Here is a 25,682-nt window from a genome sequence, read left to right on the forward strand (position 1 = left end):
CCATCTATAATTATATAGTACGAACTCCCCTCGGGAGTCGGGTGACATGTGAGCAAAGTTACTTAGAACTCCCTAGGGGCGTTCTTGACATTGAACGTGTTAAGAGCATATTTTTTTCGGATACTATGCTATCGTCGGACGGTTCCTGCTATTCATAGTTGAATTATAATATAGACATACAATAAAGTAGAAGGGCAAAATAAAATAATGCAAATACAAACAAAGAAATACAATTATTTATTCAAGAGTTTTTGATAAATTAAGTTTGGACGGCAAATGACGTAGGTGGCGTGAGTGGCACAAAATGTCGACGACGTGATTTGCCGTCTTTGGCAGTCAAAAGGTTAAGAAATTATGCATCATAGTACTTGCTTGCATAGTAATTTAGGCCCACTTGGACGATCCTGTGAAGTGGATGGGAGAGAATTAATGTCGGGACTATTATTTTCTTTGTTTTCATCATCTAACACGAAGAGAAAACTTGCGTCTAATATTGTCTCTCTGTTATCCACTTCATAGTTAGCAAATTTTGAGTGAGGGCTCAGCAAATTGGACAGCAGCAATGATTTTACATTTCTGTAATTGAGAGCCCTCACAAAAAAGGTTTCCAGTGGGTCTTGGTTAATATTTCGAGGGTAATAATATTCCACGCCATATTTGTCAAACAATATACCTACTGAAACTTGATAATGTTACAATCCATCCTTCCAGAGACGGTACTCGAACCAATCGAGGATTTCTTTGCCTTACAGCCAATTTGCTACTGGTGTCTTCATATTGCAATTTATTTAATTTTTCAATTGCTTCTAACCAGAAATGATTATGTGCTGAGTTTTGTTTTACTGCTTTTCTCAGTTTCCCTTTTGTGGTGCCGCCAGGGGGAGCCGTTGACACTGTCGAACAGGGTGTCGAAAAATTCGATAATTTCAGCTGTAGCTTCCATGGTGTCATTTGAGACTGAACCAGTGTGAAGCTTATCTGAAAGTAAAAATAAATCATTATTAAGTTACTATGCAAGTTTCGTTTTAAAAGGTCTCTGATGAGCTTAAATACCCGCAAATTATACTGGTTCTTTATGTCCAGTCGCAAAAAAGTATTTTGTGTGTGTTGTAATTAGTTTGTTTTTTCTAGATTTGGCATACTTAATTGATGACATGTTTTGTTTTTTAACTATTGCGTCGCCACCTACAATATGAATGGTTTCATACTTTCATGGCAACATAAATATCATAGGACAAGTTTTACACAGATCAACCTAGTCCCACAGTACCTAAGCTCAAATAAGCCTTGTGTTGTGGGTACTAGGCGACGATATACATATATGTATAATATATAGTTATATACAAATACTTATATCCATAGAAAACATCCAAAACTCAGGTACAAATATTTGTCATAAACACACAAATAAATGCCTTCAACAGGATTTGAACCTGGGACCTCCTGCTTACGTAAGCAGGGTCACTACTGACTATAAATTGATTAATTATTTATTTCAGAATTAAATTTCCATAATATATTAGTAGCTCTTTCCCATCACGGAACAATGGTGTTCCGGACCTTTGGGAGGCGTGCGCGGAGCCGAAGCCAACACGTAGAGGCCCTTTTGACACTAATGAAATGTAAGGGGTGCGAGCGGATGCTGCCCTTTCCCGTGTCATGGGACGCACGCAGAGGCAGCACCCGCCAGGGTGTAAGGGCTATTGAGAGTGGGGGCCACAAGATGGGCCCCCACAAAAAGCGACATCTAGGATGGCTCAAGGGCAACCCCGGTGTGAGCGGCTCAGGGGTGTCGAGAGTTGTGCGCCGCTTTCTACCCAGTGGCTGTAGCTTATTATTACTCTTAACCTATGTTAGTGACTATCTATGTATGTTATGTACTTTATTTAACTTTTATAAACATGTATAGTTCGTTTTTTTTAGTATTAATTTAGAAAGAACTCCACAGAAGCAAGCGTGCAGTTTTTATCAGGCTCTTTAATTGTTAATAATTATTGAATTATCTAATGAAGCATGGTGAATACATATAATTTACTTCAAATTATTACCGCTAAAAGTGCCGGATTTGGAACTACAAGCTTACTTCTGCGAAGTTCTTTCTAATGCTAAAAAAAAACGAACTATAGGCTACTCCAGTACTCCCAGAAAGCGCCATCTATCCTGTCTGCTACTGTGGCTAGGAGACTGTTGGCGCTATAGTTCGTTTTTTGAGCATTAGAAAAAAGGTAAACAATCTCGACGTGTCTTTTTATTGTAGTCAAGTCACGGCAAATACGTAACAATTATGAATCATATACGATTATTTACATTCTTTTGTTTTCATAAGTAAAAGTTACAAATTAAAAAAAAATCAATTAAAAGACACGTCAAGATTGCTTACCTTCTTTCTAATGCTAAAAAAACGAACTATAGGCTAGGCTAGGAGACCGTTAACATATGACGCCATCATCATAATAATTTACCTAAGAGTAATGGCTCTTGTCGGTGACATGACGCCAGAACGATGTAAATAGTTAAATTTAAATATAGGAACTTACTAAGCGCAGCTGTGTAGTTTAGCATGGCCGCTAAAAACTTGCGCCGCTACGCTAACCCTTTGAGAAGATGAGGCGGATCAAAAAATATACTTCAATGATGCCCAGCAATGTTGATTGTGCTATCTGAAACAATTAAGCAATATTAATACAGTATCATTTTATAGCTATATTTAACAATGGTGTCGACGTCAAAGATACATATTATGTACCTACTTGCGTACATCGCCTTATTACAAAGTGTCAACAAATCTATAAGTCGACTCACTATGTATTCATGCGTGCCATATTTTTCAACTCTTAATTTATGTAATTACTAGCTTCTGCTTGAGACTTCGTATGTGTAGAATGATGATGATTGATAAAAAGTACCCTACTTAAGTTGCAATCTGGCTAGTCGTTTACGAATGTTAGTATGGAGAACAGAGCTTGCTGCGGACTCTTAATTTTGAATTTGATTTGTGCCATAAAGCGGAAACCACAAAAACCCGTACAGATTTACGGGTTCTACACTGGGATAAGTTAACTATACTATACCCACTTATGGCGTTATTCATAAACGCGTTACTGGCCTGAATAAGCTATGAATCGTTTGTCTTTGTTTGTCATTTTAACTTATGTATTTGTAAGAAAGGAATAAAACATAATTTAAGTAAATCAGGCCCGTAAAGTTTTATGAATAAGGGGGTTAGAGCTTAAAAAATATAATATTTATATTTACCATCTTTCGAATTGGCTTCGTCATTACAGTCACGTACTGTTTCCTCTCGGAACCTTTTGATCGCAGTGAGAGACAATTTGCTTTAAAATTTCCTGCATTTCGGCTGTAGATGTTGTTCCTTCGCAGAAGTGGTATGATATACATTGTCGCCATGAAAAACATATGCCTCTTACCATAAAGACCATGGCATGATCACAAAACTTCATATTCCTTTCGCCAGCCACATCCACAAAACCATGAATTAGATCGTTACTTTCATTGTATGTTAAGTACGGTGTCAATGCAATTTCATCAAATACTATTGAGCATAACTTTTGCTGTTGTCCCCAGTGTTTCACGGTATTTCGAATATGAGAAAATATCTGTGCGTTAACTCCTGGTTTCATACATATTTTTTCAGAAAGTCTATGTAATGTCCTCTTATGTTTTCCAGGAGTTTCTATGCCTTTGGGCTTTGCTTCATCAGCATTAGAGCCATAAGTTTTTCCTTCATCGTGAACCTTCTGGCCATTTTGTTGTTGCGGCATTGCTTTAATTGCATTAGCACAGTCTGTGCCCGTTTGTTAAGCAGGTCGAAATTCTTAATCAACTGCTCGTTACTTCCATAGGATTTAGTTTGTGAAAGTCTTTCTTCACTTGTCTGACCCAAACTTGATGACGCAATATTCATCACGTTCTTAACGAATTTCCTTCCCTTTGAACTTAATTGCTTCATAATCGAACCTGTAATGAATAATAATAAGTTTAAATACACATATACATACATTTTCACAGATAGGAAATTTCCTGTAACAAAACAGTTTATATTAATGTTGGCAATTATTTACGGATTTTGAAGGTATCATAGATATTATTATATGTGTGTAGATAAATATTTTTATACACTTATGGACTTAATGAATTAATTGTATTTAGTTACGTTTCTAGGAGTATACACTAATTGGAGTAGCCTTGTACGTCCTATTTGCGTACAAAAATGTCTCAGGGAGGTAAAGAAATAAATAACATGCAAATGATTACTCATACTTGCAAAAGAGAGAGACAACGCACACGCACATTTAAATGAAAAACCTTTACGCTTCTGTGTTTGTTCCACCTCCTGGGTGGAATTGGACGGCGTAGGTTTGATATCTGAAACAGAATAAACTAAATAACGAACCAAGTCGGCAACCAAAGATTTAAACAAACACAAACAAATAATGCTAAACACAATTATGTTACCATTAAATTCTCAATTTATCTGAGAACTCGCGGTTTGCCAAAAAAGATATAGAGCGATTGAATTTGTTCCATCTGTAATGTACGATTCCCTCCGACCGGCTGGAGTCGGGCCGCTCCGGAGCGCATTTTCTATGTGCCTATATATATTATCATGTATGATGTATGGTAGAAGCGATGGCGCCCGGTCCAGAGTCGTCCGCGTCCGCGAGCAGTTGACCAGCTTGCGGCCGCACAAACTTGAAATGCGCGCCGACTCCGCCCGTTCGATGGGAATCGTACCTACATAAGCAGGCATCGGAGTTTTTATCGCATGGTAAGACTAATAGCAAGCTATGGAGTCGACATTTGCCATAAATGTAAACTCTTATTCATACTCATACTCATGATTAATTTTATTTAATATGTAGTAACTATTTAGTAATCTGTTCTCGATTACTAAATAGTTACTACGTATATGAGTTTAATGATGATATGACACAGATATGTTTTAAAATAAATGTATGTTTTAATTGGGTGAGTTGTACTTCACAACTCAAGCACACTATAGCAGATTTTTCATAGTCATATTGTAAATCGTTGTATGGCTCTATCCATGCCAAAATTGCAGCTATTTCTGGGTTAGGCATAATAATTAATTATGGAATATTCCACAACGTATTTACCACTTACAGATATAAATAACTACTACGTTTGCAATCACCAGTGATTGACACATGACAAATACTAATCAATTTTATCAGCGGTCAGTACCTACATGACATTAGGTCTTTCGCAGCGATGTAGTTTGTATAAGTAGTTGTATGTTAAAATAATTGAAGTTATGAATTCATAATGTAATAGAAAAATTATTTTTATATATAATTCGACTAAGATAATATACACGACCGACCGCTCTAAAGGCATTTTAAGATAAATGAAATATGTAAATGAGTATGAGTATGAATAAGAGTTTACATTTATGGCAAATGTCGACTCCATAGCTTGCTATTAGTCTTACCATGCGATAAAAACTCCGATGCCTGTACATAAGTCAGCAATGGATAGAAAACCACGTGCGATTTATTGCAATGTCTGCGGAACCCTTAATTGATAGATTTAAGTCACAATACAGATTAAGAATTTCGCATCGCTCGCTCGTTCGATGAGGTATATTAACATAAACAAATAATTACATTATTAACCATATATAAAAGAAAAAAAACTTGAATCACATACCTGTATGTGCCGGGGAGACTTCTAGCTTCTTCAACTACTTTTGGTAAAGATGATGAGCCTTCATTTACTGCTACCACACCTGAACAAGAAAAAAGTAAATGTTAGCCACCAATGACGCATTAATTATATTTAAGGTATAAAAATTTACTTGTGCTTTCTTGAGATGCAAAAATTATATAGCTTTAAGTACAAAAAAATCTCATTAAGACGACTCATTTTAAAAACGTATAGTATAGAGTTAGACAGAGGCATAATTTCATAGAAGTTTGACGTTTAAAATAACACTTGCACTGCGTGTGCTATCAAAATCGTAACAGATAAATTTTGGTCTAACTCTATTAACATAAACAAATAATTACATTCAGTGCCGGCCCGAGCCCTTGATCAGGGTAGAGCGAAGTCGGGTTTTGGCGCCCTTCGTTGAAGTTTTCAAGCGTATTTTCCACTCCCCCCCACCCCAGACTCGCGTCTTGTAAAACTTTTTTTTTCTCATTTGCCATTTTGGCGCCCCCCTTGCCATCCGGCACCTAGAGCGGCCGCTCCACTCGCTCTACCCTAAATCCGGCCCTGATTACATTATTAACCACATCTACTCGTAAAATAATAAATTGACTTGAGATACAAACCTGTATGTGCCGGGGAGATTTCCAGAACGGCTTCTTCAATGACTTTTAATAAGTAATTTACTTTCTATACATCTCGCTCGCACTCGCATATTAGTGCAAACGGGATGTATAGAAAGATTAGAAAGTAAATTACGTTCTCGACGGCGTTTATGTCAGTGACAAACTGATGGTAACCGTACAGTGTAACCCGACTTACATATGTATGCAAAATTTCAGTTCAATCTGAAACCGGGAAGTGGGTCAAATTAAATTTGCAATTTTTGAATACAGACACTGATTACGGGACAGGTCATAAAAGGACATAAAAGCTTATGAAAATTGGTAGCAGCTTAGGTAGCTCTCAAATAATTTTTACTAACTTACTACAGTAGAAATAAAATAGTAGAAATTAAATAAAACGGAACTAAAAAAATTCCATACTAAATTGTTGCTATGTTTGAGCATTTTACGTCATAAATATGACAGTTACATAGGAAGTGGCGCCCTCAATAATTTTCTACAATTTCTTGTCAGACTATAACTATAGCATGAAGTTATATTTTTTAAACTGGAGCGAGTTGTCACTTTTTTTGCCATACTAATTTGAACCTTATCACCGAGACAGAAAGTTGTTCGTACCAGACTAGAGAAAACGGTCCACTTGAGATAGAAAAACCCGAGCCCTGTGTCTCACTCGCACATGTTGCCAATGTTAAAAAGATACCATTATGGTAGAAATTATATCAATAAACTACTGAATTTAATTACCTTCTTATACAATTTTAGTGCTATATTCAGACTACAGTTCTGATATCTTTTAAGTAATTTGTAAATAATTATGATGCCAATATTATTAACTGATTAAACCAAGCGCATACACAGCAAAAAAAAAACTAAATTTTAGTATGGTAGAAGTTGTAGTAACTTTAAATATTAATTGGTATCCCCAACTTGATGACATTTCTTCAAAACACGTGAATGCGAAATTTCTTAAAAATTGTGAAGAAATGTTGTGTTAAAGGTTGTTGGAGTGAAATAATTGCTAATTGTGGAATATTGTTTCACAAGAAAGCCACAATTATTACATTTTACTATAAAAATACAAGACAACATTGTCAAACTCATTAGGGTGACTATGATGTCGGCACGTTTTGAATCGGTCTCACAGAATTCTTATTAGTTATTATTAACATAGGTAATGTAAAAGTAAGTTTAACATAATAGGTACCTTATGTCTTTATTTCGGCATGTTTAATTTAAGATTTGTTGTAGAACAATTGAAGGGATGTTTACAAAAACAACATAACTGCTTAGACCGGTTGACACTTTTTTAAGAACATACATTGTTAATCGTTTCAGGTGTCAACCAGTGTAGTCAGGTATGTTGTTTTTGTAAACATCCCTTCAATTGCCAAAATTTAAAACCAAAGTGCTTAACTCCTTAAACATTACAGACTCTCATTTATACATAATATTTTGTTAGGTGTGTTAAACTGTTTATATATGACATCGATTCTTTATAGGTAGGACACATTTCCGTCAATAGAAAAAAGGCACCAACTTTAAAAAAAACGTCATATTTGCTAAACAGATCTTCAATGACGCTTATACTTAAAAAAAAACTGAAGTGGACAAAAGGGTAGCCTACCTTTATGAACATACCATGAGTGAGTGCGAAAGAGGCCGACTACAAATGAAAAAAAAACCTGACCACTTAAAATTTCACTTTATTTAGAAAATGACACACCCTACTGATATATTCCATGTTATCCTAATATCCCACATACAGATGTCTTATGGTCACCCTAATTAGAACGAGATGCAGGGCTCTAGTTTGACTTCTCATGTGGACACACTTTTTGGTCAATGTACTCGATCCAGTTTATTAACTCTAAATCCGTGAACTATAGATGGATGGTCAAGCAAATCTTGTCAGTAGAAAAAGGCGCGAAATTCAAATTTTCTATGTGACGATATCCCTTTGCGCCTACATTTTTCAAATTTGCCGCCTTTTTCTACTGACAAGATCTGCTTGACCAACTATAGTTAGGTATGCCGGTATCGGTAATTTAAATTATAGGACTTAAATAAGTCCGCTAGCTGGCGGATGAGCGACGCTAACTGGCGCGATGCGAATGCCAGGGCCCTCGCTAGCGGACGCTCTTAGTTTTCAATATCAAAGGGACTTGAATTCCACCTGGTTACAACTGTTACAATTACAAGCCACTTCTTGCACTGTGACTATGGCTAGCCCATCCTATTATTAATCTGTGTCCTGTACTAGGCTTGTTTAAAAATAACATGACTGAGAGTACTAATTATTGGCAGTGAATAAGATGAAAAAACCAAGAATTATTACCACTCTCTCTTTTTACTCAAAAGTTTCTAAAATATGTAGTAATATTCTAACATACCTTTATTCTGTGGGACGAGGGCCTCAACTTGAGAATATGAGCATGACGGATGTTCATGGAAGTCTTCACCTGAAATTGTTACATGTAATATATTTAATATCTATTAAGATTCAGTATCCCTAATGTGGGATAACAGGAATATATCATCATCATAAAGATCTAGTATGAACAAAACTATTCTCTTCTGTATTCATATAAATAAAAATTGGATCCATGGGAACAAATGTCTGTGATCATCACACAAATAAATGCTCTTGCGGGGATTCGAACCCAGTACCATCAGCTTCATAGGCAGGGCACAATCTTCTAGGCCAAACTGGTCATCGACATATGTCAAGTCAACTCATACCAGAAACATCATAGCCTATTTGAAAATAGGCAGTTGTTATTTCCCATAATAAAAGTACCATGCAGACATTTGCACAATTGTATTTAAGCATAGGTACCTACTCTATAAATAATATTAAAAGTGGGCAGTTTTATTTCCCATGCTTAAAATACCATGACACATTTGTATAATTGGTAGCATGAGCTATAAATAATATTAAAAATGGGCAGATATGTATTTCCTATGGTAAAATAAAAAGACCACTCAGATGAAATTGTAAACATCAACTTACTTATATTAATAAAATTCACAAAGTGATGTTTATTGTCTATGTCAAGTCTATGTATAAGAAACTAGCTTATGCTCGCTACCTCGTCTATGTGGGATGATGAATATCACAATGACGATTGGTGAAAACTATGTCCTTCCTCAGGCGAGATACCATCTCCATACCAAACTTTATATAAATTAGATAGATCAGAGTCACTTTCAATACTTTCGCATTTATAAATGATAAATTAGTAGTAAGTGATAGCACATACCTGACCTTCCAATGACAAGTGTTTGTTCCATTGTCTTCCTCATCATTTTGATCTTTAAAATAATTGTGGTCACTCAGAGCATGTGAGACTGGAACAAAATTAAAGTTTAAGTATTAGGTAGATCAAAATATTATAATCCCTGAGACGAAATATACACTTGGCTTTAATTCAACAGTCAAATAAGTACTTATCGTAATAAAATTATCCTGACAAAAAGTAATGCTATGTGTTTTCAATATCGATATCGATAGGAAAAAAATTAGTTAATAATGTCAAGTCACGTGGTATTTAATTAATATTTATTTACGTATTTATAACAAATGTGTGTACTCACCGGTTCCAACTGCTGCAAGGGGTTCACCGTGTGTTATTTCATCATCCGTAAATAGGCAAGGATACGAAAACCGAAGCCTTTTGCCTTCAAACTTTTCAAACTGAAGTTTGTCGAAATGTTTTTCACACACGCGTTTCCTTTGCAGTTGCTCTTTCGTCACAATAAAGTCGTCAAAACCAGTGTTGCCAGATGGGTTTTACGTTCCGGCGCGCCTCTTAAAAATAGTACGCAAATTCAAGTTTGAGTACGCAGTATAAAATTTACTGTAAAATAGTAATTTGTGCAACTGGTGCATAATGAGAGGCCTTAAAATTCGAAAGTGGTTTTATGAAACGAGAATTATAGCTGTTCAAGCAAATCTTGACAGTAAAAAAGGCGCGAAATTCAAATTCTCTATGAGACGATATCCCTTCGCGCCTACATTTTTAAAATTTGCCGCCTTTTTCTACTGACAAGATCTGCTTAACCAGCTATATGTACAGTTGCATACAATTCCTTATATACACACATATTAAAAGTACTTACTCTAGAGCCCCCTCCAGACCATGTGCGTGAATCGCGGCGCGAAGTTCGAAAATCAATTCCACACTCGCGTTCGCGCTTCGTGCCGCGATTCACGCGCGAGTGTGGAGGGGCTTTAAATAAGTTCAGTAAACTAGCTTTGGTAAATATCGTCTGGACACAGCTTTATCATTTCGTCAGCTGACAACAGTGACAACCAAAACTCACTAGTTATTGTTAAGGCCCCATGGGCCATCGCCGGCCACTCCAAGGGACGCATTTATGCGTTAGAGGGAGCAAGTGATATTGCTATCTCATTCTACCGCATGGCTGAAAAAGGCGGCAAATTTCAAAAATGTAGACGCGAAGGGATATATTATCATCCCATACAATATTTGAATTTCGCGCCTTGTTTTACTGACAAGATTTGCTTGAAGAAATACAGTAAAACTTCGTTTTCTGTAGGGTGAAAAGAGGTATGAAACCAAGTTACAGGTACAAATGTAAAATGGAGTATTACGCGGAAAATTGTATTATCGTTTTAAACTGTATGTATTATGTCTATAATTCACCTGTTAACATATGGTTAACATCCGATCCAATTAAAGAAAAGAATGTATAGTAATACTAACTCACAATTTGATCCTTTTTTGATCGATATAACAACTATTATAAACAACAAACATGAAAATATTGAAAATTAAACCGCCAAAGAAAACTTAGAAAACGACAAACCAAAGCGCCAACACAACAACAGCAGAGCATAGCGCAAACCAAATTAACCAAAACAAAACATACAGGGGGCCTAGCCAAAACGCGTTTCGAAAAACGATATCGCTAACGAATCAATAAAAAATGTATGGGAATGACAGGTACCGTTGATGAGTTAAACTAAACTAAATCAAACTGTAATGCACAGGTAACATGTTCGATTTTGCCTTGACTATGATGTTGATGGTGCTAATGTCATTAGTTTGACCATTGGCAGTGTCACTTGCTTGTCGTGCGTGCGACAGGCACAGATAATCTATAGAAGTATGTTTGAGTAGTAAAAATTTTTTGGGTGCGTTCCTAAATAATATTAATCGGAAAACCTAACAAATATTTGTCGGCGCGGGGCACCTGTAAGCTTATAGTGGCTGAGGCCCGTGAAGGTGGCCCGCATTCTTGGTCAATTGTTTACATTAACAGCATTAGGCGTGATTGTCACAGAGTACGTCGTTGTTCCTTGAAGCGGGGCGGTTATTGTAAACACTGCCGAACGTAGCCGTGGGTCTGGTATTTGAATGAAATTTGATATTAGTTCTTTGTTCTGAGCTTAGCTATGAAATGCCGAGCGGGCATTAAGATTTGGGCCATGGTTGAGTTGGGACGCGTGCTGTCCCGTAAGCCCGTAACCGCGCCGTGCGATTTCGTGTGCGCTTTAAGTACTTACTTGTACCACTTGACCCACGGATTCGTTTCCGTTTCTTGATAACTTTGTAGTGTAAGCTTTGATTAACTTGGTGTGATTTCTTTGTGATTTGGAACTTAATTTATTGTCATTGTGATTTAGTGACATTCGGCACCTATACGTAGTTACACTAATTACTAGTGTCAGTGAGTTTATTGCATTAACATTGTATTGGACTTGTGTGCGAGATATGCCCACTGTTTCCGCCCACCATGGAGCCGATGCCTGGTCCCCTGATGCCTTCATAGACCTACCGGCTCCGACATATTTATTCTGTTCAAGTGGAGTAGAGTCAGACCAAGAATAGTCTGCAGCGGATTTGATAGCCCACGCAGTGCAAGTGTTATTTTAAACGTCAAACTTCTATTAAATTATGACGTATAAATGACACTTGCACTGCGTGGGCTATCAAATCCGCTGCAGACTTTTTTTGGTCCGACTCTAACAGGCTGTCAGGTGATAAAATATAAAAATAGTACGCAAATCGCCGGATGAGTACGCGAGTACGCAAGACCATAAAATAGTACGTAAGGCGTACTATGGCGTACCCATCTGGCAACGCTGGTCAAAACTTTTCAAATGTATAATGGCGGCTGCATAGGTGGGGGGCTGGGGGGCGGGGCGTTGGGAGACGCGATGCTAGCGCCGCAACGGCCGTTTTGGGAGTTAAACTGTTATACCCCGATGTAGACAAAGTTTCTTTGTTCATAATGGCTCCTCTACACGATGGGCCAGCGCCGGCCACTTCAAGGGACGCAGCCATGCGGTAGAATGAGATAGCAATATCACTTGCTCCCTCTAACGCATAAATGCGTCCCTTGGAGTGGCTGGCGCTGGCCCATCGTGTAGAGGAGCCATTCAAACCATCGTATGGCGGTATGGCCAACTCATTGGCCCAGCGCTGGCCCATCGTGTAGAGGAGCCATGAAAACTACACGGGCGGCAGCTTTAAAATAGCGATGCGACATTATGACAATGTAATCTGCAATTCTCTGTTTAATTAAATGCCGTAACGTAACACACTATCGCACCACACCGCGATATGCCTGATCTTACGATCAGCCGCCGACATGTATATTATCTCAACACATACACTCTATTGACTACTGCCATGCTTATAAAATAAAATAAGTTTTTGGCAAAAATTTCATTTTTGGTACAAGCTTTTATCGCTGACTGAACTTTTCTTACGACAAACAACTCATCGAGACAATTCTACAAACCCCTAACACAATTAGGTTGCGTTGTTTCATCACTGAGTTCCTATGGCCACTTCCATCGTCAGATGAGCTCGATGGTACCATAATATTGCATTGGCATCCGATTTATACATGCATGCAAAATTTCAGCTCAATCGGAAACCGCGTACCGAGCGCTAACGCCATCTATCGAGAGTGTTATTTCGCACAATCGGTGAACGCTCGCTCTAAAGAATAAGGGCTCATAACATAAAACAAGGGCAGTAACCGCGCGAAAATTTGAAGTCCCCCGGGTTAGTAACTATTATGGTGACAGAACTATTAGCAAAATTCAATTTCGTATTACCTGAATAGTCTAACCGAGAACATTCGGCATGAGCCAAATAAGAATAAGTTTAAAAGCGACTTAAAACTGTACCTACTGCAAACACTTAAGTGACGATTGCACATCTTGTACTCCTTGATTTTAGGTAACTGAACTCAATCAATCAATATCCTTATTCCTTCTTCTTATCATATTAAAATGTTTAGAGTAATATGCGTGCTGTGTTCGCCTGTAATTGGTGGGGCAATCACAATTGAATAGTACGCAAGTGTCTTAGTGCATAAGTTGTTGTTGTCACTGTTGGTGAACCTTAATAATAAAATAAAAATAAAATCTGCAATCCAATTAATATTTACAGGAGGGCATAGGCGTTGGTAGTGACATCTTTAGTGGAGAAGTGGAACTACACCGTGTGTGTAGTTTAACTATTCGATGCTAGATGGCGCTATTTTCAAAAAATCAAAGTGTGTAAGGCAATGTCGACAAAGTTTCTTTGTTCATAAAGTTCAAACGATCGGGACGGGTGATTGCTCATAATCTCTTTTGTAATAAGATAGTATGGCCCAAATTTTGGCGACAAAAGCTTAGCAACACAGCACAGCGCCATCTGTTGTATACTTCAGCTTTAACTACGTGGCCGGCCACGTAGTTAGAGCAGTATACAACAGATGGCGCTGTGCTGTGTTCGATCGGAATTGTATGCATAAATCGCATAAGCGTATCGTTTTAAACAGCCCTTCGGCTCTAGCAAAGATATATGTAACTCCGTATAAGAATAAATAAAGTCTAAGAAAAAAACGTGCCTCCGAAATCAAGAAAAGTCATTCTCGAATAGATGGCGCCATACCTTAGGCCTATTCTCGGCTAGAAGGCGTTGACGACACCGTTTGATATTTAAAAATTTGAACACATATCAGTGAAAGAACATGGGTCAGTATGGAACAATAAAAATTAAAAATCATTTATCCGTATACATATTTTGATTAATTTATACATTTTCAATTTTATTTTAAGTTTTAATCGTGTGTCGATAGATGGCAGTAAATGTACCGTGACTACAAAATTTACTATGGCAATAGCCCTCTATGCTCTAAAAAGGAAAACAATCGGACACAGATATTGACAATATTAAACTGTGTTGAAAAAAACCGGCCAAGTGCGAGTCGGACTCGCGTTCCAAGGGGTACATTACCCAATTTTTAACAATGTATTCTTTTTATGAAACGCGAGAGAATTGCCGTTTAAAACCCCGTAGGGATTCAAAATGTACGTAATTAGTCCGACTCACGCTTGACTGCACATTTCTAATAGGTTTTCTTGCCATCTATAGGTAACGAACTATTTTGTATAGACCCAGTAGTTTTAAGCTTTAGTCAAAATTTGTTAGTACAAAGCCCAAAGCAACACGGCAGTGGAAAGTCGTAATCATAGGTGTCTAGAATAATGCTGTCATTGTACATATTGGTATCGCTTGATCCGATCATATTGGTATTGGTTCCGTACCCAAAGGGTAAAACGGGAGCCTAATACCAACTATTACTAAGCCTCCGCTGTCCGTCCGTCTGTCACCAGGCTGTATCTCGTGATCTGTGATAGCTAGACAGCTGAAATTTTCACAGATGATGTATTTCTGTTGCCGCTATAACAACAAATACTAAAAACACAATAAAATAAAGATTTAAGTGGGGCTCCAATACAACAAAACAAACGTGATTCTTGACCGAAGTTAAGCAACGTCGGGCGGGGTCAGTACTTGGATGGGTGACCGTTTTTGGTACACACTTTTTAAAAAATTCGCAAACAAGTTACGCGTCGGATCCTAACGATTTGATATACTGAACTAACGTGAACTAACGAATATCTATCGATTCTAATTGAAAGAAACCATAAAATCGATTATGGGGCGGTAGCGTGAAGTTGACCGCCCCACTTATGTTATTTTTTTTTAATACGTAATGTAGTCGGATCCTAACGATTTCACATACTGAACTAACATGAACTAACGACTACATATCGATTCCAATTGATAGGAACCATAAATAAAGTTTTGGAGCGGAAGACGGTGTTGGCGCTATCCCCTACTTTAAAAAATTCGCACACAAGTTATGTGTCGGATCCTAACGATTTAATATACTGAACTAACGTGAACTAACGATGAACTAACGATACTGATATGCCATTTGCGGGCGCTCGATATGGGGCGGTCAACTTCACGTGAAGCTGACCGCCCCACAAAATTGAAAAAAAAAATACTTAGAATCGGATCCTAACGATTTAATATACTGAACTAACGTGAACTAACGATTATCTATCGATTCTAATTGATAAAAACCATAAAATCTATTTTGGCGCGGTAGCGTGAAGTTGACCTCCCCACTTTTGTTTAAAAAAAAAAAATCGATGTTGTAGTCGGATCCTAACGATTTAATATACTGAACTAACGTGAACTAACGATGAACTAACGACTACATATCGATTCCAATTGATAGGAACCATAAATACGGTTTTAGAGTGGAAGACTGTGCTGGCGCTATCCCCTACTTTAAAAAATTCGCACACAAGTTATGCGTCGGATCCTAACGATTTGATATACTGAACTAACGTGAACTAACGATGAACTAGCGATATTGATATGCCATTTGCGGGCGCTCGATATGGGGCGGTCAACTTCACGTGAAGCTGACCGCCCCACAAAATTGAAAAAAAAAAAATACTTAGAATCGGATCCTAACGATTTAATATACTGAACTAACGTGAACTAACGATTATCTATCGATTCTAATTGATAAAAACCATAAAATCGATTTTGGGGCGGTAGCGTGAAGTTGACCTCCCCACTTTTGTTTAAAAAAAAAAATCGATGTTGTAGTCGGATCCTAACGATTTAATATACTGAACTAACGTGAACTAACGATGAACTAACGACTACATATCGATTCCAATTGATAGGAACCATAAATACGGTTTTAGAGTGGAAGACGGTGCTGGCGCTATCCCCTACTTTAAAAAATTCGCACACAAGTTATGCGTCGGATCCTAACGATTTGATATACTGAACTAACGTGAACTAACGATGAACTAACGATATTGATATGCCATTTGCGGGCGCTCGATATGGGGCGGTCAACTTCACGTGAAGCTGACCGCCCCACAAAATTGAAAAAAAAAATACTTAGAATCGGATCCTAACGATTTAATATACTGAACTAACGTGAACTAACGATTATCTATCGATTCTAATTGATAAAAACCATAAAATCGATTTTGGGGCGGTAGCGTGAAGTTGACCTCCCCACTTAAGTTTAAAAAAAAAATCGATGTTGTAGTCGGATCCTAACGATTTAATATACTGAACTAACGTGAACTAACGATGAACTAACGACTACGTATCGATTCCAATTGATAGGAACCATAAATACGGTTTTAGAGTCGAAGACTGTGCTGGCGCTATCCCCTACTTTAAAAAATTCGCACACAAGTTATGCGTCGGATCCTAACGATTTGATATACTGAACTAACGTGAACTAACGATGAACTAACGATATTGATATGCCATTTGCGGGCGCTCGATATGGGGCGGTCAACTTCACGTGAAGCTGACCGCCCCACAAAATTGAAAAAAAAAAAAACTTAGAATCGGATCCTAACGATTTAATATACTGAACTAACGTGAACTAACGATTATCTATCGATTCTAATTGATAAAAACCATAAAATCGATTTTGGGGCGGTAGCGTGAAGTTGACCTCCCCACTTATGTTTTAAAAAAAAAATCGATGTTGTAGTCGGATCCTAACGATTTAATATACTGAACTAACGTGAACTAACGATGAACTAACGACTACATATCGATTCCAATTGATAGGAACCATAAATACGGTTTTAGAGTGGAAGACTGTGCTGGCGCTATCCCCTACTTTAAAAAATTCGCACACAAGTTATGCGTCGGATCCTAACGATTTGATATACTGAACTAACGTGAACTAACGATGAACTAACGATATTGATATGCCATTTGCGGGCGCTCGATATGGGGCGGTCAACTTCACGTGAAGCTGACCGCCCCACAAAATTGAAAAAAAAAATACTTAGAATCGGATCCTAACGATTTAATATACTGAACTAACGTGAACTAACGATTATCTATCGATTCTAATTGATAAAAACCATAAAATCGATTTTGGGGCGGTAGCGTGAAGTTGACCTCCCCACTTTTGTTTAAAAAAAAAATCGATGTTGTAGTCGGATCCTAACGATTTAATATACTGAACTAACGTGAACTAACGATGAACTAACGACTACATATCGATTCCAATTGATAGGAACCATAAATACGGTTTTAGAGTGGAAGACTGTGCTGGCGCTATCCCCTACTTTAAAAAATTCGCACACAAGTTATGCGTCGGATCCTAACGATTTGATATACTGAACTAACGTGAACTAACGATGAACTAGCGATATTGATATGCCATTTGCGGGCGCTCGATATGGGGCGGTCAACTTCACGTGAAGCTGACCGCCCCACAAAATTGAAAAAAAAAAATACTTAGAATCGGATCCTAACGATTTAATATACTGAACTAACGTGAACTAACGATTATCTATCGATTCTAATTGATAAAAACCATAAAATCGATTTTGGGGCGGTAGCGTGAAGTTGACCTCCCCACTTTTGTTTAAAAAAAAAAATCGATGTTGTAGTCGGATCCTAACGATTTAATATACTGAACTAACGTGAACTAACGATGAACTAACGACTACATATCGATTCCAATTGATAGGAACCATAAATACGGTTTTAGAGTGGAAGACGGTGCTGGCGCTATCCCCTACTTTAAAAAATTCGCACACAAGTTATGCGTCGGATCCTAACGATTTGATATACTGAACTAACGTGAACTAACGATGAACTAACGATATTGATATGCCATTTGCGGGCGCTCGATATGGGGCGGTCAACTTCACGTGAAGCTGACCGCCCCACAAAATTAAAAAAAAAAAATACTTAGAATCGGATCCTAACGATTTAATATACTGAACTAACGTGAACTAACGATTATCTATCGATTCTAATTGATAAAAACCATAAAATCGATTTTGGGGCGGTAGCGTGAAGTTGACCTCCCCACTTATGTTTAAAAAAAAAATCGATGTTGTAGTCGGATCCTAACGATTTAATATACTGAACTAACGTGAACTAACGATGAACTAACGACTACGTATCGATTCCAATTGATAGGAACCATAAATACGGTTTTAGAGTCGAAGACTGTGCTGGCGCTATCCCCTACTTTAAAAAATTCGCACACAAGTTATGCGTCGGATCCTAACGATTTGATATACTGAACTAACGTGAACTAACGATGAACTAACGATATTGATATGCCATTTGCGGGCGCTCGATATGGGGCGGTCAACTTCACGTGAAGCTGACCGCCCCACAAAATCGAAAAAAAAAAATACTTAGAATCGGATCCTAACGATTTAATATACTGAACTAACGTGACCTAACGATTATCTATCGATTCTAATTGATAAAAACCATAAAATCGAGTTTGGGGCGGTAGCGTGAAGTTGACCTCCCCACTTTTGTTAAAAAAAAAAAATCGATGTTGTAGTCGGATCCTAACGATTTAATATACTGAACTAACGTGAACTAACGATGAACTAACGACTACATATCGATTCCAATTGATAGGAACCATAAATACGGGTTTAGAGTGGAAGACTGTACTGGCGCTATCCCCTACTTTAAAAAATTCGCACACAAGTTATGCGTCGGATCCTAACGATTTGATATACTGAACTAACGTGAACTAACGATGAACTAACGATATTGATATGCCATTTGCGGGCGCTCGATATGGGGCGGTCAACTTCACGTGAAGCTGACCGCCCCACAAAATTGAAAAAAAAAAAATACTTAGAATCTGATCCTAACGATTTAATATACTGAACTAACGTGAACTAACGATTATCTATCGATTCTAATTGATAAAAACCATAAAATCGATTTTGGGGCGGTAGCGTGAAGTTGACCTCCCCACTTTTGTTTAAAAAAAAAAATCGATGTTGTAGTCGGATCCTAACGATTTAATATACTGAACTAACGTGAACTAACGATGAACTAACGACTACATATCGATTCCAATTGATAGGAACCATAAATACGGTTTTAGAGTGGAAGACGGTGCTGGCGCTATCCCCTACTTTAAAAAATTCGCACACAAGTTATGCGTCGGATCCTAACGATTTGATATACTGAACTAACGTGAACTAACGATGAACTAACGATATTGATATGCCATTTGCGGGCGCTCGATATGGGGCGGTCAACTTCACGTGAAGCTGACCGCCCCACAAAATTGAAAAAAAAAATACATAGAATCGGATCCTAACGATTTAATATACTGAACTAACGTGAACTAACGATTATCTATCGATTCTAATTTATAAAAACCATAAAATCGATTTTGGGGCGGTTGCGTGAAGTTGACCTCCCCACTTTTGTTTTTAAAAAAAATCGATGTTGTAGTCGGATCCTAACGATTTAATATACTGAACTAACGTGAACTAACGATGAACTAACGACTACATATCGATTCCAATTGATAGGAACCATAAATACGGTTTTAGAGTGGAAGACGGTGCTGGCGCTATCCCCTACTTTAAAAAATTCGCACACAAGTTATGCGTCGGATCCTAACGATTTGATATACTGAACTAACGTGAACTAACGATGAACTAACGATATTGATATGCCATTTGCGGGCGCTCGATATGGGGCGGTCAACTTCACGTGAAGCTGACCGCCCCACAAAATCGAAAAAAAAAAATACTTAGAATCGGATCCTAACGATTTAATATACTGAACTAACGTGACCTAACGATTATCTATCGATTCTAATTGATAAAAACCATAAAATCGAGTTTGGGGCGGTAGCGTGAAGTTGACCTCCCCACTTTTGTTAAAAAAAAAAAATCGATGTTGTAGTCGGATCCTAACGATTTAATATACTGAACTAACGTGAACTAACGATGAACTAACGACTACATATCGATTCCAATTGATAGGAACCATAAATACGGGTTTAGAGTGGAAGACTGTACTGGCGCTATCCCCTACTTTAAAAAATTCGCACACAAGTTATGCGTCGGATCCTAACGATTTGATATACTGAACTAACGTGAACTAACGATGAACTAACGATATTGATATGCCATTTGCGGGCGCTCGATATGGGGCGGTCAACTTCACGTGAAGCTGACCGCCCCACAAAATTGAAAAAAAAAATACTTAGAATCGGATCCTAACGATTTAATATACTGAACTAACGTGAACTAACGATTATCTATCGATTCTAATTGATAAAAACCATAAAATCGATTTTGGGGCGGTAGCGTGAAGTTGACCTCCCCACTTTTGTTTAAAAAAAAAATCGATGTTGTAGTCGGATCCTAACGATTTAATATACTGAACTAACGTGAACTAACGATGAACTAACGACTACATATCGATTCCAATTGATAGGAACCATAAATACGGTTTTAGAGTGGAAGACGGTGCTGGCGCTATCCCCTACTTTAAAAAATTCGCACACAAGTTATGCGTCGGATCCTAACGATTTGATATACTGAACTAACGTGAACTAACGATGAACTAACGATATTGATATGCCATTTGCGGGCGCTCGATATGGGGCGGTCAACTTCACGTGAAGCTGACCGCCCCACAAAATTGAAAAAAAAAAATACTTAGAATCGGATCCTAACGATTTAATATACTGAACTAACGTGAACTAACGATTATCTATCGATTCTAATTGATAAAAACCATAAAATCGATTTTGGGGCGGTTGCGTGAAGTTGACCTCCCCACTTTTGTTTTTAAAAAAAATCGATTTTGTAGTCGGATCCTAACGATTTAATATACTGAACTAACGTGAACTAACGATGAACTAACGACTACATATCGATTCCAATTGATAGGAACCATAAATACGGTTTTAGAGTGGAAGACGGTGCTGGCGCTATCCCCTACTTTAAAAAATTCGCACACAAGTTATGCGTCGGATCCTAACGATTTGATATACTGAACTAACGTGAACTAACGATGAACTAACGATATTGATATGCCATTTGCGGGCGCTCGATATGGGGCGGTCAACTTCACGTGAAGCTGACCGCCCCACAAAATTGAAAAAAAAAAAATACTTAGAATCGGATCCTAACGATTTAATATACTGAACTAACGTGAACTAACGATTATCTATCGATTCTAATTGATAAAAACCATAAAATCGATTTTGGGGCGGTTGCGTGAAGTTGACCTCCCCACTTTTGTTTTTTAAAAAAATCGATGTTGTAGTCGGATCCTAACGATTTAATATACTGAACTAACGTGAACTAACGATGAACTAACGATATAGATATGCCATTTGCGGGCGCTCGATGTGGGGCGGTCAACTTCACGAGCATTGATGTACATTACCATGTAAACTTCCACCGAAAATTGGTTTGAACGAGATCTAGCAAGTAGTTTTTTTTTAATACGTCATAAATCGCCTAAATACGGAACCCTTCATGGGCGAGTCCGACTCGCACTTGGCCGCTTTTTTTACTTAGAAGTTACGAAAAGTATGATTGTAATAAATGATAACAACAGTTTTCTTTTTAATTAATTAATTTTATTAGATCTTTTAAAATAATATTTACTACTTTGATATACCCTGTTGTTGACCTTTTTTTACAGTGTCTACTAAGGGGTCTTCTAATTCCGCGAAAGATCTATTTTTAATTCGGCATTCGTTTCTGATTAATAAGAGGCTTAGTCGCCTCAGCAGTTGGTCAGTCATGGTTGCTTGATTTTCAATAGGCACATAGGCTAAATCTTCATTACTCGTCACTTGAACCCATCTTTTACACCTGGAAAGGAGCAATTTTTTTCGATATTAATAGAAAGATATTATACTCGGGTTATTTTAGTCAAGTAGTGTTTTTGCTCGTCTCTTTCTATTTATATATACCCATGGCAAGGGAAACCAAAACATTTTTCAATAACATGGAAGAACTGGTCAGAAAAAATATCGATATTATCTGGGTACTTACCGCACTAACTTTTACAATGATATTATTTTATTCCAGAATTTCTTTTAATTTCTAAAGAAACATGCGTTATGTGTTTTATGTAGAAAAACAAATAGATTTTTGAACTTACCTATCTTCATCCAATGGAAATTTAGCCATAAATGTTCGTTTTTGACCACCAACCACCAACACGACCGGCCTTTAAACCGCAAATCTCACACGTTTTGTAGTGCATATTTGCTTTAGATCACATAATAGGTACACATTCACGGGCTCAAACCAAGTTATGGTCGTAACTGTTACGTCAAATCAGTTAATATCAACAGATTTTAAACACAAAAATGCACGATTCAAAAAGCCCGGCGAACAGTAAACATAAATCATGGCGGACAATGGCGGATGTGAAGGTAAGTGAGAAAGGGATGCCGCTGTTAGAGCAAGATATATATATCCGCCATACCAGCTAGCTTAAACTTCATACAACGATTTTTATAAGGAGACTTTCGCCAGACTGGTAGGTACTACACCTACGCATCTATTGGGATAACTAGGGGCTTTTTGAACGCAAGTTGTGATCTGTCAAACGGTTTTTTAATGGTAACACTCCATTTCTGACCGCCGCTGCACTACTGATACTGAACGCGTCGCTGTTACTGTCAATTTCCATAGTAAAATGAACAGTAGTACAGCTGCGGTTGGAAATGGACTGTCACCTTAACCGTTCAACATAGAACATCTTAATTGTAATGGTTAATAAACTTTTTCTTGTCATTTATTGCCACGGTTACGTTCCCCTGGGTCACTCTTAAAACCCGGGCTTTATGTTATTTAAATTAACACAACATGCTAATATTTAGTGTCCCCTGGTTTACGGGACAGAATAACAACAACAAATAAGTATCAATTTTAATCAAAAGGTACCACTTTGTCGCCTGCCATAAGGACGCTTTAAAAAAGGTCATTCGTATAAAGATCGACAAAAATAGACGCTATTCTGAGCGCTATTGTATCGTATATGTATGTGTGTGTGTATCTTCCACTGAGTTACGAAATAAATATGGGATTTTCGTAATTTTTTTGCATATTTTTTCCGCCCTTCTCTTAAAAAATCGACAATAAAATAAAAGTAGGCCAGCAATGACGCACAGAAACAAATAATGTAACGTATAAGCGTCGAATCCCTTTTTATCCAGGACGTAAAAATCCTTAAAGCTACGTTAAGTCAAAACGCGTGCAAACGTAAAACGGAATCTGCCCTTTTCAGTAGATTTGTACTGTCGATAACATCAATGTGACGCTTGCTTGTCGGGTCAAGGTGAGGTTGACTCATATTCTATCTATATTCAATCTCTGACCTTCCTATGTGTTTATTAATGTGATCTTGGATCTCGTGAGTGCCCAGGGTATTGTTAATGCTGTGTGGGAAATACATATTGGATTCTTATTCTTTAAAATCTTGCAAAAGTAATAAAGGAAAGTTTGTAACATTTGGTAATTACCTAACTAACATGTTTCCCTTTGTTTATTACAATGTATATATAATAAACCTTAATAAGTAACGTAGATATTTTTTATCTGCGAAGGTTATATTTATTTAAGATTTATTGAACAAAATTAAAAAAATATATACAGATGTACTTCATTAAGTGCTTAACTTGGCTTTAACTCGTCTGCATATTGATTCATTTTGTAACGAAAAACATACGAATGAAATAAAAGTCCTTTGTGTATTTTTTTATCAATCCATCATTCATATTTAATCGTTAACATAAAGCAAAAACTTCCTTATACAGCACGCCAGGAATGTAAAGTTTTCCTGAACCACGTAAGTGTCAACGTTAATGAAAAATGTATTCCTTGCATGCCCACGATTTGTACATTGGGCCATATTCGAACTTTAAGATACGTCAAATACTAGAGATTGAAACGATATGGAGTGGATATGTCAGTGTCAAACAAGTGTCAAAAGTGACGTTTCATCAAACAAACGCGTCACTTTTGACATCACTTGACACTGACATATCCAATCCATATCATTTCAATCTCTAGTATTTGACGTATCTTAAAGTTCGAATATGGCTGATTGTATTCGCAAACACCGCGCCCGCACCTATCCGTCACTTTCAATTTCGAACTCTGCGATAAATCATTGACACGTGTTTTCACGTGATCATATCTCGTATTTCATTGCAAAAATATTCTGCTGCTATTCATCATAACGTATTTGTTATTTATGAGGTTATGAATATACGATACAGAGACTATTTATAGCTTTATACTGTGACTTTTGTTTAGCGAGAAAGAGTATAATTGGGAGGATCGTCTTTTTGTGTCGTTATTTTTTTTCCGTTGTCCGAGGGACAATAATGGTACAATTGTTAGAGGAAATGTATCAAGTTCTACCAACATGCATAGTACCTATAGGGTGGCTTACCTGTAAACTACCACAAAAATGAATGTTTGGTAAATTTAAATACCATAAAAGAGTTGTTCAGGGCAACGTATCCATGGCAACGAGGAACACAAAAGAGTTGATTTACCCAATTATAGAATTTGTTGAAGACAGTTTGTTAACCCAACAAGGCGGCAAGTGATGTTCACTAGGCTTCATGATACATGTTCATTATCCACTTTGGTGATGAAATAAGGACCAGATCTGCTAGCATGAGTTGCGTTCTCGCGCGCGAGCCCATACTTGAAGTCGCGCTCTAGATGTATGGAGTCGCGCGCGAGAACGCAACTCATGCTAGCAGATCTGGTGCATTTAAATAAATGTTAGAACCTGGATTGGTGTGATTCTGAACATAAAAAAACTCAAAAATCCGCGTTTTCCCAGAGATAAGACCTAGACCAACTTTTCGCCCCCGAAAACCCCCATATAGCAAATTTCATCAAAATCGTTAGAACCGTTTCCGAGATCCTCAAAATATATATACATATAAATAAATAAATATACAAGAATTGCTCGTTTAAAGGCATTAGATACGTATGAACTTAACAGCCGCATAATGAAAACTAATAATCACAACGCTTATCAGTTAACCTCGCAACCTAAATTGTTTAGAAAATGAAACCAGCGCATTCCCGTCGTTGTTTACAAGCCGGACTTTCTCCCGTTCCTGACCAGTGCGCGCGAGTCACTGACTCAGCACTCATTGGCTCTAGTTTACTGACTATTGACCCTATAGATTATAAAACAAAAC

At 37.5% G+C, this 25,682-nt stretch overlaps 1 protein-coding gene and 3 long non-coding RNA genes across 4 annotated transcripts in view; 1 reads left to right on the forward strand and 3 right to left on the reverse strand.

The window, feature by feature from the left end:
- The window catches only part of LOC134649371 (uncharacterized), a 385,348-nt gene that overhangs the window by 107,931 nt on the left and 251,735 nt on the right, over nt 1-25,682 (forward strand). The window lies entirely within an intron of this gene.
- LOC134649417 (uncharacterized) lies at nt 574-3,322 on the reverse strand. The gene is made up of 3 exons (XR_010096961.1): nt 3,256-3,322; nt 2,538-2,660; nt 574-978 (listed from the first exon to the last, which is right to left on the reverse strand). It is a non-coding gene; the product is annotated as an uncharacterized LOC134649417 (long non-coding RNA).
- Nucleotides 3,331-5,828, reverse strand: LOC134649420 (uncharacterized). Its single transcript, XR_010096964.1, has 3 exons — nt 5,692-5,828; nt 4,327-4,386; nt 3,331-3,978 (listed from the first exon to the last, which is right to left on the reverse strand). It is a non-coding gene; the product is annotated as an uncharacterized LOC134649420 (long non-coding RNA).
- Nucleotides 8,706-10,067, reverse strand: LOC134649819 (uncharacterized). Its single transcript, XR_010096992.1, has 3 exons — nt 9,915-10,067; nt 9,581-9,668; nt 8,706-8,779 (listed from the first exon to the last, which is right to left on the reverse strand). It is a non-coding gene; the product is annotated as an uncharacterized LOC134649819 (long non-coding RNA).

The sequence above is a fragment of the Cydia amplana genome, chromosome 7 (genome assembly GCF_948474715.1).
Source record: "Cydia amplana chromosome 7, ilCydAmpl1.1, whole genome shotgun sequence".
Taxonomy (NCBI): Eukaryota; Metazoa; Arthropoda; class Insecta; order Lepidoptera; family Tortricidae; genus Cydia; species Cydia amplana.